At 46.3% G+C, this 13,382-nt stretch overlaps 1 long non-coding RNA gene across 3 annotated transcripts; it reads left to right on the forward strand.

Annotated features, from left to right (window-relative positions):
* The first annotated feature begins 599 nt into the window (after window positions 1-599).
* LOC125748568 (uncharacterized) lies at window positions 600-8,408 on the forward strand. 3 transcript variants are annotated; one of them, XR_007399593.1, is made up of 6 exons: window positions 600-1,404; window positions 1,574-1,697; window positions 2,375-2,578; window positions 3,598-3,818; window positions 5,482-6,735; window positions 7,040-8,408. It is a non-coding gene; the product is annotated as an uncharacterized LOC125748568 (long non-coding RNA). The 3 variants fall into 3 exon arrangements; XR_007399592.1 differs by having other exon boundaries at window positions 600-1,697; XR_007399594.1 differs by having other exon boundaries at window positions 600-1,697; window positions 2,375-2,523.
* The last annotated feature ends 4,974 nt before the right edge of the window (window positions 8,409-13,382 follow it).

Genomic DNA, 13,382 nt, shown 5'->3' on the forward strand with positions numbered 1-13,382 from the left:
CCTAGGTGCTATGCGTGACATTCGCGACAAGCCACGTGTGTTCATCTCGGGCCGGCCTGGGTCGTAGCTGAATCTGGGGGACTGGAGGGAGCAGAAATACACCACGTGTGCGAGTTGGCCCGTATGCGTGTGTCGCCCCTGCGGGTATCAGCGTATCGATCTTATCGCGATGCCCATACTGCGGGTGTTTACACACAAGAAGCAGAAATGGCCTGGAGCAGGTCTGCCCGCTCGTCGCGGTGCGTGAATACCAAAGAAAAATCACTGGGGCAAAATTCAACAGCAGAGAAGTTCAGCCTCTGCCATTATTTTCCGCTTCTCAGGTTGTGTAATTCTGCTGTGGAATGTACTGGGGCATTTAGTAAACACCTGTAATGGAAAGCAGGATCATGAGGTAACCATGCTGCAGGACATGTGGCTCCAGGCAGCCATGGTGACCCTCAAATCATCAGGATTGTAGGCCTGAGTCCAGTTTTGAAACTTGTGGTGTCCTGTGTCAGTCACCACCCTTTATATACATCCACCCATTTTCTGTAACCACTTGTTCTATGTAGGGCCAAGGGGGGGGGGGCTGGAGCTTATCTCAGATGCTAGGGGCACATGGCAGGGAATAACCCAAGATGGGGAAATTGGTAACTCCAATTAACCACAGCCTGTTTTTGGACTTGGGGGAAATCGGAGAACCTAGAGGAAGCCCCACAATGACACAGGGAGAACTCCACACTTATGGAGCTATGGCGGAGCCTCGAACCCTGGTGTGAGGCAAGAGTGCTGACCACTGCACTCTTACATATCCAACTAAATCCTGTACAGCCCCCAACATCACTGTATCGCATCCACCTTCTCAATAGAAAACCAGCCAACAGACCCCCCGAGATTTCAGCCTGGAACCACAGTAAGCAGAACACTCCACAGGAATTAAGGAGGTCAGCACTGTCACACAGAGCAGAGGGATTTGATTATTTTCCTGCCTGAAAATGGGGCTCCATATCCTCAGGACACTGGAGTTGGTAAACCAACCTAATCCTCAGGTATGCATGTTCTTCAGAACAGATTCTCATTGGACTACAAAGAAACTCAAAGGGAAAGATTACCAACTCTCCCCTAAGTTTATTATGCTTTTGTGCATTTCTGCATCTTTGGAAATGCTTCCAGCTGAACACATTTTCTGAGGGTAATGACTCATTATTGGTAATCAGCTTCACACCCATCTGCTCTTCAGCACCTAATTAATAGCCTTGTAAACTGATGTCTGTGCACTGCTAACGTAGGGGGTGACTCCAGGTCAAGCAAAGAGAGCGGCGGAGGTAGAAGACAAAGACAATGCTGACAGGAGGAAATCATGAAGAATGAAGTGACGTGGCCTGTAAGAACTGTACTGGCATTGTTGCTGGTGTTACACAAGTAGGTACTGTGGTCCAGCCAAACCTGAGGGGCGATACAGTTATTTCAGTTATCAGTATATCAGTACCGGAAATAGGGTGCAAAAGACAAACTCACAGGTGTCTCCAAGTCAGACGATGGCATGGTCAGATGTAGACTACTGGTAGGATCCTATGGATTCCTCTTTCAGTTTCCTCAAAGTCCTGATGAGTCCGGGTTGAGGTGTGACGACTACGATGTGCATGTCTGGAGAACCTTTAAAGTGCACCCCACATCTTCATCCATAAATAACAAACGCGACTCACTGATTCCAGGTCAGTTACATGCAATGTGCCTTCAGTACTGCCTATAAACTGTACCTATAAACATTTGTGTGAGATGGAACACACATCGTTTAAAAACCTCAAACGGTTGAAGTCATGGTTTGGGATAATGCCAACTTTCACCGTGTAGAGGCACAGACTCTGTGGGAATTCATGTTGGTCTACCTACTCCATGGTGATGACATAACCGAGGAGCCCCACCAATCACAGTGGACCATTCCTCCCATGATGCATTGCTTTTAGTTCAATGCATAGGAGAATTTTCATGCAGCATTTATTTACTAATTACATGTTAATTTGAGTTAATGACTCCATGTATTTACAATGTTTAAATACAGTTATAGCTTTTTTTTTTTTTTTTTTACATTTTTTTAAATGTTTGATTCTGATCTTCAGTTAACAGCTTGTTACAAAACTATACTATAAAGCAGCTATAAAATGCTTGGGGAGTTAATTCCACGTCTGTGGTCTCTGGCTAAGTTTCAAATACGATGATGAAATTTTAATGAAAAACTGCAGTTGAATGGGCGGGAGGGTTTGTGAGCAAGGGAAGATGGGAGGATTTAATTTTTTGAGTTTGACATTAAAAGGGGGTGAGGGCGACCCTGTTGTCTGCATGCTGTGTCTGCTTCTCCAATCTATCTTTCATTGTAACTCCTTCCTACAAGAGTCCAGTCTGGCTACACAGACTGCACTGTACACAGGAAGTGGCAGCTCCTGGCCGGCAGGAGGCAGAGACGGGACCATGTGGCCGTCCTCGCTGGCGGGGCGACGCCAGGCAGAGTCTCCGGCCTCACAGGACGACGCAGCTGTCGCGGTCAGCACCGACACGGGGAACCCAATCACTGCCATCTCTGCAGCTGTGCACTCGGGTAATTGAGGCTTAAGGAACACAAGCAGGGGCACGTACATGCACACACACGCACACACGTGCACACATGCATACACGCACACTCACATTAGGTATGTACATCTTTGTGTGGACACTCTGTTCATTTCTATGGGAAAAACCCTAATCTGAACGATGACAAACCTTAAGCAAACCTTAAATACAGAACTTTTGGTATTTAAATTTTTTTGACACAGATTTTAATTAAACTGAGTATCCCCTTGAGGGGACCAAAAAATGTCCCCACAATGTAATATACAGATTCCCAAACACACACACGAACACACACACACACAGCTCTGGAGCTGAAAAAAATGGTACCCTCAAAACTGTTAATATCCTGAGCAGGTTTGATCAAGAGATCTACTTAAAAAGTTCAGCAAAAATGTTTATTGGACTGTAAAAGGCAGAAGAGAGCCCTTTAAGACATGTGGTTCTGATCGATTACCAGCTGGAAAAGCCCTTCACGCTGCAGGTTCTGCGGCTCACATGTGGTTACCCATCGGCATGGTTGGGAAACTGAGAACACCGTGGAACCGGAAGCCCATTGCCCCACTGTGGCACTCAAGAGAGCAGGAGAGTCAGAAAAGGGTCCTTGCTTGGGTGGGGACATGATTGATGATGCCTGGACTTCATCTATGGTCATTTACAGTCAGAATGCCTTATAAATATTATTGTTGTGGTTACAGTTATCAGTGCCAGCACTGGGAGGGGGGGGCTGAGTTGTAATAACATTTATTTTGTTGTGTAGAGGAAGCATCTGGAATCTTCTCCTTATGTTTGCCTTTTGCTGTCCAGATATTTACATATCGCAGCTGACATTTTTAAGAAGAGCAACGTACACTTTCTCAGTCATTTATATAGCTAGATATTTCACAGAAATGATTACAGGTCAAGTAAACCAAGCAGGGCACGTCCTTAACTGCCACGCCACCTGCTGGGTGGATGCCACGGAGCACCATCACCTCACCGCAGCTGTTCTGTGTGTTTTGGGAGATCCAGATTCTGCAGAGGATTCACAAAACAGCTGACGCCGGATCGGCAGAGCCGCCTGATGACATCTGAGGCAGCGGATTGGAGGGTGAGGCGGGGCCCCCGGGATGAGGCGGGGCCCCCGAGATGAGATGTTCCTAAAAGAGCCCGCCCTCCCCGTGGAACCCGCCACCCCCTGGGGCACGCTGATGGCCGTGACAGAGCTTTGGCCGGGGCTTCAAAAGGTCTGGGTGAGCGGCATGGGAAACGGGATATAATTATATGACTCACAGACGTGTCGGTCCAAGCACAGAATTGAGAAAAAAAAGCACATACCTTCAAAAAAACGGAAGGGGAAGCCTGTCTTCAGTGCCATCCATTCATGCCACGATGGCGAGCTGGCAGGAGGCTCTCTGCTGAGGGCATGCCCTCCACAATGAGGACGTGGCACCTGAAACGCGTGAGACCTGCCCCCGCAATAAACCTATGATTTCGGTGAGGACACGATGCACCTTCCCACCCCCCCTCCCCTTTAAAATGGAATGTGCCAAGTTCACCGCCCACGCCCCGCCTCTGAACTTCATGGGAAACGGTTTCCCCATCAAACGTCTCACGTGGATTTTGAAGAGGGTTGGTTCCCACCTCCGCCACGCGGAGCCACGTTTCCCTGATTGTGTGGCTCGGCAGGTTGGGCCCCCACGCCTCCGATCGGGAAGTTGCCAGTTCACATCCCAGGGTCAGTTTCCCCATTGGGCCCCTGACCTCCAGATGCTCCAGAGACCGTGTGACCCTGCTTTCTCTCGCAAATGTACATCACTTTGGATAAAAGTGCTAAATAAATAAGACGTTATGTAAATAAGGGTCTCTGTATACAACATGTTCTACGTCAGGTGCATGGTAACCAGCAGCTGAGCTTAACTGAAATACTGCTTATGTCTGTGATGACCTCCCCCCCTCTCTCAAAAAAAAAAATGGGCTGAAACTTTATAGGCGACGAGATCCCCTCGCAGGGCCCCGTACGCCTCATCGCCCCATGTTCCCGTGTTATTCCCAGTGTGTGTTTTTGTGTCTACACGTTTCACTTCCTCTTTGTAAACAGTAGAGATAGCTCTGCGACATGGTGTAAATACACTTCGTTGACCTTCAGGTAGCCTGGGATCTGATGTCTGTGGCAGATTGCCGGTATCGCAGGACATGGCACCCTCGTCTGCTGCCGAAAGAGACGCCACAGCCGACCCTGTCACTTGTAACCATCTGTAATCGTCCCTATCTGTAGCTCGGCTGAGTCGTGTTGGTGACCTTGGTATCAGATAAGCACGCATTTCCGATCAGCCGGGCCTGACAAGGAAACTACAAGAGGTGCCCGCCTGGAGGGTGCTGTTCAGGTACATAATGGTTTATTCAGCGCACCTTGGGGGGGGGGGACTCGGCAAGCCTTAACCAGTTACTCAGTAACTATGATGCTTCAGATGACTGGGTAGAGGCTTCTAAACAAATCCATTAGATAGTGTGTCAACGCTGGTCGGGAAAGGCGCCACAGTTTAGAGGGTGAAAAATAGAAGGTTAGTGGCAGTGTGCAGTTGAGAGAATCAGCAGTATGTGAGGGAGGTGTGCCTGCTCTTGGTGGAGCAGCATCTTATCCATCTGGATTGCGACAGCTGTACAGGGTCTCCATGGGAGATCCAGGGATTGTGGGAGGTGCTCGGCTCGGTGTCTTCAGCTTTTACTCCACTGGCAGGTTCTCTGGGCGTTCTCCCGGGATTCACTGGATGTTCTCTGAATGATCACAGAACATTCTGTGGATGTTCTCCCGGGCTTCACTGGATGTTCTCTGGATGGTCACAGAAGGTTCTGTGGAGGTTTCCTATGGTTTCTGACCCCTAATCTTGCTTTATTTTTCTTTTTCGTTCCCAGCCTCTCCTACATCATTCCAGTGATTCATAAGCAGGAACTTCAACGGCATAAATACTACCCGCTCCTCCACATTCTCCGGGCCAAGAGGAAGATCGCCGTTGTGCCAACCCACGCAGGGACACTGATGCCACCCTCGTTTTTATCCTTGTTTCTGAAGCTCAGTCGAGGGTCGAGTCGGTTTCCCTTCGTTTGTTGTGGTACTTGGCTCCGCTGCATGGGGAAATGGTGATTGGCATCCAGAATGAGGCCATGTTACAGGAACACGAAAAGGAAGAGCATGTGTGAATAGCCCTGCGCTGCCTTTCAGGCAGGGAGTTGGCATCAGCAATGTGGCAGAACTGGAAAAAATGAGACACTACCATACTTATTTTAATAAGGGGTTTTATTGTTAAGCAGAGGGACATGGAAGCATCGACATACACACTGAGGTCCTTCTCATAATCAGCTACCTTTATGTCAGTGGAACCCATAAAATATAAGTACTTTACATTTCTGCTCCCTGCATGGATTACCTTGCATTTATCTATGTTAAATTTCATCTGCCAGGTATCAACCCAGTCGCTAATTAAATCAAGATCCCGTCGTAGCCTCTGTGCTGCTAGATCAGTATCTGCTACACCATCCACCTTGGTGTCGTCTGCAAATTTAACCAGTTTACTGTATGTATAGGTGTCAGTATCATTAATGTAAATTCGGAACAATTATGGTCCTAAAATTGAACCCTCCAGTACCCCACTATGAACGCAGGGCCACTGTGACATTGTGCCTCTAATAACTACTCACTGCTTCCTGTCTGTTAACCAATTTTCGATCCAACAGTTTAGGAACTGCAACAGTTCCTAAAATCCCTGCAGCTTTGATCTTAAGCAAGAGCCATTTGTGGGGGACATCAAAGGCCTTCTTGAAATCTAAGTAGATCACATCATAGGCCTTTTTGTGATCAATTTCTCTTGTAGCTTCCTCAAAGAACTCAAGTAGATTAGTTAAACAGGATCTACCTCTCCTAAATCCATGTTGGCTATCTCTCAGAATGTTATTTGAATCCAGGTAATCTACCATTTTCACTTGGATTATAGCTTCCATGCAGGTCCTTGCAGTTTCTGACTGGAGTGCCCTGCAGTTATGCTCAGCTCCTTGCAGTTGCCCATCATACCACCTTCCTGATGTCCTCAGGTCTTTGCAGTGTCCTGGGCTTCCAGGTGTCCACCACTTTTCACCACCTACCAGTCATCTGACCAGAAGCACATTAACCTGGTAAGAAGCCTCCTTACTTTTTCTATGTACTGTAGTTGTTGATCAGGTGGGGTGTGGGAAATATTGATGGTAAATGTTGTTGATTGGGGGGGGGGTGGCCCATTTATTAAAGTGGAAATTTGGACCATGCTGGTGCTGGGTCAAAAGCCACATTGATGATGTCAAGTTCAGAAGGAGCATCAGGTCATATGAGTGGGTTAAATATCAGTGGTTGTGGGTCATCTCTCTCTCTCTCTCTCTCTCTCTCTCTCTCTCTCTCTCTCTCTCTTTCTCTCTCTCTCCACTCCCCCCCCCCCTGCACTAGTTGCAGCCTCTGGCTCTCTGATTATGCCCCAGATCCTCTGCGTGAGATTATATGTTATTATATAATATGATGCGGAGGTGTGGAACAGAGCGGGTGCAAGAAGGAACCAGTTACCTTTGGTCAGATGACATTCCTTAATTGCACCAGTAAATACCTTTAATATTTACTAGTGGTTCACTAGGTTCATCCCAGAGGAATAATGAGAAGAGCATGTGTGAGAGCGTCATTATGGGCAAAGCGCAGCTTACGCAACAGCAGACGGAGACGGAGAATGCCTTCCAGATCTCGTCAGGAGAAAGTGTGCACGCTACAGCACAGGGCTGCTTCTACGCCACACGGAGGCACATGGGGAAGAAATTTGAGGGGGCATCTTGTGACCCCACGGCTGCTGGTTTAAGGCAGCTGCGCGATTCTGCACATCCAGCTTCCTCTTCAACCTCTTGGAAATCCCCGAAGATGCACAAAAAAACATCGCTTCCGTCTGATCGGATCTGGAATGCGACAAGCCTGAACTGAGCTCTCTATCGCTCTCTTCCCCAGGAATTCACTACTACGAGGTCTTTCTCTGCAGCGCACGCGAACACAGACCCCCTGACACAGACATGCATGCACACATCTGCAGTCTCCATGTCAGTCTACATACACACATGAGGTCTCGCTGTCACGTCTTATCCCTCTTTTTATGATTTCGGAAAAAGTGACGGCATTCCGTGTTTGAAGTCTATCCTGTCACGTGGAAAGTGTCAGTTTGCCAACCTACCAACAAAGCTTTTGTGTGCCCTTAAAGGGTAATCCGCATCAGACAGCACCCACCAAATAGGTGAATGTAAATGGCATAAGATTGGTGTTCAGTCACTGAACTTCATGTGGGACAGCCAATAGGATGGAGGGAGCACTCTTCCCAGAGTCTGAAGAATTCATTTTCCTACATATAATTTCATTAATTGTGGTTTTCCCCTTTGGGAATTATGACCTTAAGAACTAATTTTAGTCAATTATGCTTCTCCCCGGGGGCGGCATGGTGATGCAGTGGTTAGCACTGTTGCCTCACACCTCTGGGACCCAGGTTCGAGTCTCCGCCTGGGTCACATGTGTGTGGAGTTTGCATGTTCTCCCCATGTCGTCGTGGGGTTTCCTCCGGGTACTCTGGTTTCCCTCCACAGTCCAAAGACATGCTGAGGCTGATTGGACTTGCTAAATTGCCCGTAGGTGTGCATGCGTGAGTGACTGGTGTGTGAGTGTGCCCTGCGATGGGCTGGCCCCCCATCCTGGGTTGTTCCCTGCCTCTTGCCCATTGCTTCCTCGTGCCCAGACTCCGGACCCCGCCGCGACCCAGTAGGGTAAGCGGTTTGGAAAATGGACGGATGGACGGATGGACGGATGCTTCTCCCCGTAGGTATTCACATGGTGATTCTGGAAGTCTCTCATGCTCTTGAATGAAGTCTAGGTAGTGGTTCCCAGCTGGGTTTGGGAATGAGGGAATTCCTTCTAGCAGATATGAGGTCACCTCAACTACGGAGAGGGAACTCTCACCGGTGTCTGCGCACACGTGCTGATCCGTGATGCGAGTTTCCTGGAAACTGTTGTCATTGCGGTTTAAAGAGGCGACGGTCACTAATGGAGACATCATGCTCCAGGCCTTCCATGCTCATGTGAGTAACGATAAAGAATGACAGAGAGGTGAGACTTGGTCACATGTAAAGATGTCAGTGGAGCTTTGCAGTGGTGGGAAAACTGAGTCTTTGATACTGAGAAACTGGATGGAAAATCTAGGTTATTTATGTCTTCTGTGCCAAGATGTAAACTGAGCTACAGGAGCAGCTTATTTAAGGAGCATCTCCCACGTTTAACCTCCCGACACTGAAGTGTTAGGCCTGGGAACAGTGGGCGTAGCTGTTTTTACTGCCCCTTTAAACGCATCAATTAAAAGTGGATCGTGGCTTAATGAAGCCCTTGGCTGTGTCGTCGGCCATTCTGCTTTGAAGTAATGAAATTTATTAAAAAAAAAGGTGTTCCTTGTTTATTGAAGGAAACTGTTTTCAAGCTGATGCTTCAGAGTTTTCATCTTGATTTCAGCCTTTTCAAATGCGCCCACAGACATGTCATTGTGTCGTAATTATGAACATGCTTTTTCTTTAACTCCTTACGCAGCTGTCAAAATCCTGCATCTTTTGTTCAAAAAGTGCCCTAAAACAAACAAAATAATCAACACGTGTCTCAAAATCAGAAACAGTGTCCAAAAACAATGTTCCCGTTTTCGTAACTTAACACAAACATCAAAAAAAAAAATTCTCAAAACACACAATTCGATCACGAAATGCTGTAAGATTTTCAAAATGACAAACACATGTTTCAAAATCAAATCAGTTGATCAAACGGCACAAGAGTCTGACAAAACAAGAGCTCAGAATTTGTTCCAAGATCACCAAGTGCTGTTTCCTACATTCTGCTATTGATACGGGCAGTCACTAAAGCTCTTACAACATCACATTGCAAACGGAGACGTCGCAACACATAAACCGGCAAAGTTTATTCAAAGTTTCCACTGTTTTACTCTTTAAGTAAAACGAAACAGGTGCAAACATGTCAAAGAAACGGCGGAATTCTGAAACAATTCAGTTACGGCATATAATTCCAATCAGCGAACAACAGCAGGTGGTTGAGACCGAGTCTGAAAGAAAACACGTGTTTCGGAATGCTGCCTCATCGTTCGAGCAGCTCCTTTTCTCCTGGAATGAATGCCATTGTTTGCAAAGACAATGCTGACAGCCGGCTCTGCCCAGCTTGGGGAAGACACTTTCCCCTCTGTTATCGGGAAAAAAGCAGTCAAACGAATGCGGAAAACAACAGTGGACAAAGGCAAGATGTAAATCGCTAAGCGGCGTGCTCTGACGAATGTCACTCTGCAAGGCTGTTAACAATCTGGCGTGATGACCTGTTTTCACCTCAACCACATGTGATCTCTCGAAACCCAACTTTTTAACACCCGCAAATGTGTTTCTGTGCATTCTTATTCTAAGTGACTCACATCCTGTAACACTGCGTACAGTTTTCATTAAAAAAAAAACAACAACAAACTAATTATGAACACCAAACTGCAACAGCCAGCCGACCTGAATAATTCGAGCTATAAACATGAAAGCTGTTGCACATCTGCCTGATGTGGAAAACAAGGCAGCACAATGTAGATACAGCCATGGCAGAGAAAGGGCCAGAGATTCTGAAAGCACTCTGCTCCTCAGCGTATAGCACAAGCCACGACAAAGTGTTATTATGTCAGACAAATTACAGATTACTGTAGCCCCTTGGAAAGACTAACCCAAATTACCATTTACACAAGTTACTTCGGTTCTTTCGACTGCCATCAGTAGAGAGGCATTGTCCAGTTGAGTAAACATCTTGGGGCAGTTTGTGGGCCTGAGGACTATCATGAAGGACCTGGGGAGCAGGGTTTAAAGCCACTGAACGGGGCCCAGGCCAGTCTGATGACACAAAGGCAAAATGTTTCATTGAAAAGTACCAGGGTATGAGAACGCTTCTCTGCCTCCACAAATCTCCTCCAGCCTTCTCCTGTTGACCCCACATAGTTGACCTCCTAAAACCCAGAGGAAGCCAATTTGCCGGTCAACCCATTAAGTGACATGCCCATTAAGAGACATTGCCATCTTCCGAGGGGGGCACCGACTTGACCAGTCAACTGAAGAGAAAATTTCCAAAACTCAGTCCACAGGAAATTTTGATGGAATCTCAGTGGACCTAGTGAGCTTGGCAAATTTAACGAAATTTGTTGGATTCCTTGAGGACTGAGGAATATTAGTTCACGAACCGTAACATATGATGAGAAAGCCTGACTTCACGTCATTGGTCTCTTCTCAGAAACAAGAAGAACTAAAATGACAGAATTTTTTTAATTTTGCTGTTTTACTTTGTCTCGCACAGTCTGCTTGCTTGTCGTGCCCTCTGTGGTGGTACTGCTGGCAGTGAAGTTTGGCAGGGGGGAAGGGCGAATGTTTCCAGCAGTGAAGCTTTCCTAGAGGGGGGGTCACCACATGGGTTTCGACCGGCACTGAGGCCAGCTGTGGTTCATTAATTCGGTTACCTGTAGATTCAAGGCCGATGGCTAATTGGCACGCGATTACTCAACTCATCCATGAGATCGAGGCACCAACGATCCAGCAGCCAAACAAACATCAGAATGACAGCACCCTGTCTGTACTCAGCACTGTCCGTCTTCTAAGTCCAACCCCTACGCTTCAGCATCTGCCCAAGTGAGCCATGACTGAGCTGCAGCTAAGCCGAGCCGCTGGTGCTAATTCACTGTTTATTTTCCCATCCCAATGCTATATCAGTTATGACCAAACTTTTTTTGACTGAAGTGGAATTCAAACTTCAAGTATTAGAAAATAAAGAGCTTCACACAAGACAACCATCATATAGATACTAAGTTTTCTGCTTTTTTTTCAGCCTTTGCTAACTAACAGTGGAGAAATTATGTTTCTTATCATAATAGCAAAATCCTTCGTAAAATGTTTTCTTCTGTGGACATCATAATTGTTATAACTGACAATAACAATAACCGTTCCCAACTACAACATCAGGAAGCATATTCCAATCCCCATTCCTGTAAATAAATGTCTTTTTTCCTTTCTTCTGAAATGGCTGCTAAATGTTTCCCTTTTTTGGGCTTGAATTCTCGAATCTGGACTAAATTTAACGCAGTCCACTGAGCCGACTTGTCAAGATCTATTTGGGATCATGACAGTCTTCTTTGCCTCTTGTGAGGACATGATATTTTGCGCAAACCCGATAACTGTTTCATGAGAATACAGGAATATCTGAATATGAATCTGTGTTTTTTCACACTTGCAAATGCTCTCACAAACACATATTTACCTTTAGGCACAATAATAATTCCAGTCTGAAATTCCCCCATAGTGTTTCAACTGAGAACCACTGTCAAACCCTCCCTCCATCACCACCACAAGCTGTGTGGTCCATACACTGTGTGGTCAAAAGTATACAGACACTTGCTTGACCAACATCTAATCCCAAAATCAATTGTAGTAATATTATAAATACATGCTTACTTAATGCATTAATTAACCAGTAACTAAGTGTTTGTTATGTACCGATCCCATACTTGTTCATCATTAATCAATCATGGCAGTTCATGTATTTCATTTGGGCACTATATCAGTTAATAGTTAACTATTAAGAACAAATTGTGGGTTTCCCAATGAAATATCATAACTGTCATGATTGATTAATGATGAATGAACATGGGATCACTACATAAACACTTAGTTACTGATGAATTAATGCAATAAGTAAGCATGTACTACTACAGTAGTCATATCCTAAAGTGTTACAGTATGAAGTTGGTCACCATTTGTTGCTATAATATTGGATCAGTGTTTCCCAACCTGGTCTTCTGGGATCCACAGACGGTCCCCGTTTTTGCTCCCTCCCAGCTCCCAGTGGTGACCTTTGATGGAGCAAAAATGTGGACTGTGTGACAGGGAGCTAGGAAGGAGGAAAAACATGGACCGGCTGTAGGACCGGGTTGGGGAACACTGCACTGCTCTAGCAGCTCTTGCATCCATTCCGCCGCCAGTGTCCGCTGCTGGGGATCACATGACCGTTTCTTAGTTTTAGCCGCCACAGCATTCACTGTGGCTTAAACAGCCAATTGCTGTAATTCAGGGGTCTCCAGTGTTATTTACAGTGCAAGCTACTTCTACGAGGAAAATAACACCGGGATGGTAAAAGCTGCCACTTGGGTGTGTGTGTGTGTGTGTCACATTGATGATGAAAGGATTAATTCACCTTTCATGTCCACTCTGCAGCATGGCTATCAGGGGCATCGGACGTCATGTAGCTGTTCTGTACTGGCACTGACTTAACCATCCTATTTCGCCGTCTTAGACTGTGTACGTTGTGACAGTGTGGAATTCACCATCCGAGACTAAGTGGAAATAGCTGGCTAAATATGAGCAAAATTTTAAAAAAACAAATTAACGTAATTGATCCTATTTCTAAAATGTATTACAGGATATTCTCATTTGGCTCCCGGCACCCCTGCTGGTAGCTCACAAGGGACACCCTGCATACCACTACACTGAATAATAGTTGGTGTCTGCATGCTTTTGGCTGTGCACTGTGACTATGAAGCCTCTGTAGGTACCTAGAGGTTAGGCAACAAGTGCTTGTGCTCGTCCGCTTCAGTCAGGACATCATCAGCGGACAGGTTCTCCAGTGAGGCCCATGAAACCACAGTACAAAACCATGGTGCTTTTCATCAAACCCTTCAAAGAGTGCTGATCCGTTTGGGACTAATCTTTAT

This window comes from Brienomyrus brachyistius, chromosome 9, assembly GCF_023856365.1.
Source record: "Brienomyrus brachyistius isolate T26 chromosome 9, BBRACH_0.4, whole genome shotgun sequence".
NCBI classification, from domain to species: Eukaryota; Metazoa; Chordata; class Actinopteri; order Osteoglossiformes; family Mormyridae; genus Brienomyrus; species Brienomyrus brachyistius.